At 39.2% G+C, this 5000-nt stretch overlaps 1 protein-coding gene and 1 long non-coding RNA gene across 2 annotated transcripts in view; one reads left to right on the forward strand and one right to left on the reverse strand.

Annotated features, from left to right (window-relative positions):
- LOC135112233 (ran-specific GTPase-activating protein-like) overlaps positions 1 to 5000 on the reverse strand; it is a 78621-nt gene that overhangs the window by 54004 nt on the left and 19617 nt on the right. The window lies entirely within an intron of this gene.
- The window catches only part of LOC135112231 (uncharacterized), a 13383-nt gene that overhangs the window by 1366 nt on the left and 7017 nt on the right, over positions 1 to 5000 (forward strand). The gene's annotated exons all lie outside the window — the stretch shown is intronic.

A 5000-nucleotide genomic window follows, 5' to 3' on the forward strand; every position in this document is an offset into this window, starting at 1 on the left:
GAGGAGGAGGAGGAGGAGGAGGAAGAGGAGGAGGAGGAGTAAAAGTAGTAGTAGTAGTAGTAGTAGTAGTAGTAGTAGTAGTAGTAGTAGTAGTAGTAGTAGCAGAAGTAGTATAAGTAGTATAAGTAGTAGTAGTAGTAGTGGTAGTAGTAGTAGTAGTAGCAGTAGTAGTAGTAGTAGTAGTAGTAGTAGTAGTAGTAGTAATAGTAGTACTAATAGCAGAAGAACAAGAATAAAGAAACAAACAAACAAACAAAAATAAACAAATAAAAAAGAAGGCAAGAAATAAATAAAAAAATCAATGAAATGAACAAATAAATTTAGAAACACATCAATGAGGAGACAATGGAACAAACAAACAAACAAGCAAACAAACAAACAAACAAACACACAAATGTAAACAGAAATAAATAAACAAAGCAACAAATAAAGCAGGAAAAAAAGGAACAAGGAAAGAGAGAAAAGCAAAATGAAAGAGAGGAACAAATAAACAAAGAGAAAAAATTAATGAGCCAAGAATCAAAGAGGAAAGCATTCAAACAAACAAACAAACAAACAAACAAACAAGTGGGTACTTATAGAAAACACGAATGATCAAATAAAGAAACCGACTACCTTTCTTTTTTTCCAACATTCTATTACACACACACACACACACACACACACACACACACACACACACACACACACACACACACACACACACACACACACCGTATAAGTAATTCCTTTAAGTGTTTTAAGTAATCCATCACATGGTGGAATATTTTGTTAGGTCAGTTAGAGTGAGGTCAGGCTAGGTGGGGTACATTAGATTAGGTTGAGTTGGGTTAGCTTAGGTAGATTAGGAGAGGATGAGTTAGGCTAGGTTAGGATAGGTTAGGTTAGAATAGGTTAGGTTAGGCTGAGTTAGGTTAGGATAGGTTAGGTTAGGTCAGGTTAGGTTAGGTTAGGATAGGCTAGGATAGGTTAGGTAAGGTTAGGCTGAGTTAGGTCAGGTTAGGCTTATGATCAAAGGCAACGAAAGCACATACATATATATCTTCCTAATACTTTTTTTTTCCTTTTATTTATTAATTTATTTATGTATGCATGTATTTATTTTATAATATTTTTTTTTTCTATGGTCAGTGAGGTGAGGTTCAGTGGGTATGTTACGTTAGGTTAGGTGTGTTAGGCTTGTTACCAATACTTTTATTTATTTATTTTTTTGTAAGTAATTGTTTGAGTGTTCCTTCTTTCCTTTCTTATTTATTCTTTATTTTATTTATTTATTTATTATTTTTTGTAAAGTGTGTTAGGATGTGTGAGGTTAGGTAAGATTAGGTGCGCTAAGTTAGGTTAGGAAACTTTATGAAACTATATCTTCCTCATACATTCTTCTTTGTTCCTTTAGGTTAGGTAAGATTGTGTGTCAGGTTATGTGACGCTAGGTTAGGTTAGGAAGGTTATGTGAGGTGTTAAATATTTAAGTAATCACCCAGGTGTTAAGGTTGTTGTTGTGTGTATGTTAGGTTAACTGGGTCAGGTTAGACATGTTAGGTTACGTAGGGTAGGTCAGGTTAGGTTAGGCTAGGATTGTAGGGAGGCTTCTTTTTGTTTATAAGTAATCATCCCACTTGTAAGGTTAAGTTGGGTCAGGTCAGGTTGGGTTAGGTTAGGAAGGTTTCAGTGTACAAGTAATGCTTCTATTTGTATGTAACTCAAAAATAGATAAATAAATAAATACTATTACGTATTGTTATTATTGTTTTAAAAGCATGAGTAGTAGTAGTAGTGGTGGTAGTAGTAGTAGTAGTAGTAGTAGTAGTAGTAGTAGTAGTAGTAGTAGTAGCAGTAGTAATAGTAGTAGTAAGAGTAGTAGTAGTAGTAGTAGTAGTAGTAGTAGTAGTAGTAGTAGTAGTAGCTATAGATAAGAAAACAAGTAAAAAAAAACAGGAATAATAATAATAATAATAATAATAATAATAATAATAATAATAATAATAATAATAATGATGATGATGATGATGGTGATGATGATAATAATAAGAAAAAGAAAATATAACAATAATAATAATAATAATAATAATAATAATAAGAAGAAGAAGAAGAAAAAAAAAAGAGGCGGAGGAGGAGGAGGAGGAAAAGAAAAAAAAAGAAAAATAAGAAGAGGAGAAAGAGGAGGAGGAGGAGGAGGAGGAGGAAAAGGAGGAAGAAGAGGAGGAGGAATCAGAGGAGGAAAAGGAAGCAAATGAGGAGGAGGAGGAGGAGGAGGAGGAGGAGGAGAATGAAGAAAAAGAAAAAAAGAAAACAGGAGGAGGAGGGAGAGAAGAATAAGGAGAAAAATAGGAGGAGGAGGAGGAGAAGAAGAAAAAGAAAGAATAGAAGGAGGAGGAGGAAAAGTAGAGAAAGAAGAAGAAGAAGAAGAAGAAGAAGAAGAAGAAGAAGAAGAAGAAGAAGAAGAAGAAGAAGGAAAAAAATTAGTAGTATTTCAAGGGGGAAGAGAAGGAAAATATTATTATTATTATTATTATTAGTAGTAGTAGTAGTAGTAGTGCATTCCTGCCCCAGTAGTAGTAGTAATAGTAGCAATTTTCAATCGGTAGTTGGAGCAGGATGAGGATAAAATAATAGAAGTAGCAGAAAAGAAAGAAGAAAACATCAATAACAGAGGAGGCAGTAGAGGAGGAGGCAGTGGACACCTGCCGAAACGATAATTACTCCCAGTGAGGTGTGCAGCACTGTTCAGGGGGTGCTGTGAACTTATCATTAAACCCAGCTGTGACCTCACTGAACGTTTCCCTTTGTGTCTCACAACACAAGGGGGCAGTCACAGCCTGCCCTCTAAAGACAACTCTCTTCCTCCACACAAAACTACAAGCACCTAATAACACACACACCCTTCACTCAAAAATTTTAAAATCATGGCGACTCCTACACCAGCCTCGGAGTCCCCATCTGGGGAGGGGACCATGAATGTCCCCAGGTCGGACTGCCTTTCCGTCGACGACCCTAAGTGTCTTGACACCCCCTCAACTTTTTCTTCATTAACTTCTGCAACATTCGCGGTCTAAGATCTAATTTTCAATCTGTAGAACACCACCTCTCCTCTTCTAAACCTCATCTTCTTTTCCTCACTGAAACTCAGGTGTCTGAGGCAACTGACAGTAGCCCCTTTTCTGTTCCCTCCTACTTTCTCTATCCTCATTTTCGATCCAAAGCTGGATGCTGCGTTTATGTGCGCAATGACTTAACCTGCTCTCGTGCCCACGCTCTTGAATCTTCCGAGTTTTCCACCATCTGGCTACGACTACAGAGTCATTCTCATACTAAATTTATCTGTGCTGTATACCTCTCTCCTAACTCCTCTGACTATAAGAAATTCTTTGACTACTTAACTTCCAAAGTGGAGCACATTCTGACCCTCTTCCCTTTTGCAGAGATCTCCATTCTTGGAGACTTCAATGTTCACCACCAGCTTTGGCTTTCCTCTCCCTTCACTGACCATCCTGGTGAACTAGCCTACAACTTTGCTATCCTCCATGACCTAGAGCAATTGGTGCAACACCCTACTCGTATTCCTGACCGTCTTGGAGATACGCCCAACATTCTTGACCTTTTCCTGACCTCTAATCCTTCTGCTTATGCTGTCACCCTTTCTTCTCCGTTGGGCTCCTCCGATCACAATCTCATATCTTTATCTTGTCCTATCACTCCAATCCCTCCTCAGGATCCCCCTAAGCGAAGGTGCCTCTGGCGTTTTGCCTCCGCTAGTTGGGGGGACCTGAGGAGGTATTTTGCTGATTTTCCTTGGAATGACTACTGCTTCCGTGTCAGAGACCCGTCTTTGTGTGCTGAGCGCATAACAGAGGTGATAGTGTCTGGCATGGAGGCGTACATTCCTCACTCTTTTTCTCGTCCTAAACCTTCTAAACCTTGGTTTAACACAGCTTGTTCTCGTGCTATACATGATAGAGAGGTGGCCCACAAAAGGTACTTAAGCCTTCCATCACCAGAATCTCATGCACTTTATATTTCTGCCCGGAACCATGCCAAGTCTGTTCTCCAACTAGCCAAAAACTCCTTCATTAACAGAAAGTGTCAAAACCTTTCAAGATCTAACTCCCCTCGTGATTTCTGGCATCTAGCCAAAAATATCTCCAATAACTTTGCTTCTTCATCTTTCCCTCCTCTATTTCAACCAGATGGCACCACTGCTATCACATCTATTTCTAAAGCTGAACTCTTTGCTCAAACCTTTGCTAAAAACTCTACCTTGGACGATTCCGGGCTTGTTCCTCCCTCTCCTCCACCCTCTGACTACTTTATGCCATCTATTAAAATTCTTCGCAATGCTGTTTTCCATGCCCTCGCTGGCCTAAACCCTCGGAAGGCTTATGGACCTGATGGGGTCCCTCCTATTGTTCTCCGAAACTGTGCCTCCGTGCTTGCACCTTGCCTAGTCAAACTCTTTCAGCTCTGTCTGTCAACATCTACCTTTCCTTCTTGCTGGAAGTTTGCCTACATTCAACCTGTTCCTAAAAAGGGTGACCGTTCTAATCCCTCAAACTACCGTCCTATTGCTTTAATTTCCTGCCTATCTAAAGTTTTTGAATCTATCCTCAACAGGAAGATTCTTAAACATCTATCACTTCACAACCTTCTATCTGATCGCCAGTATGGGTTCCGTCAAGGCCGCTCTACTGGTGATCTTCTGGCTTTCCTTACTGAGTCTTGGTCATCCTCTTTTAGAGATTTTGGTGAAACTTTTGCTGTTGCCTTGGACATATCAAAAGCTTTTGATAGAGTCTGGCACAAAGCTTTGATTTCCAAACTACCCTCCTACGGTTTCTATCCTTCTCTCTGTAACTTCATCTCAAGTTTCCTTTCTGACCGTTCTATTGCTGCTGTGGTAGACGGTCACTGTTCTTCTCCTAAATCTATTAACAGTGGTGTTCCTCAGGGTTCTGTCCTGTCACCCACTCTCTTCTTATTATTCATTAATGATCTTCTAAACC

Source organism: Scylla paramamosain, chromosome 23 (assembly GCF_035594125.1).
Source record: "Scylla paramamosain isolate STU-SP2022 chromosome 23, ASM3559412v1, whole genome shotgun sequence".
In the NCBI taxonomy this organism is placed as follows: domain Eukaryota; kingdom Metazoa; phylum Arthropoda; class Malacostraca; order Decapoda; family Portunidae; genus Scylla; species Scylla paramamosain.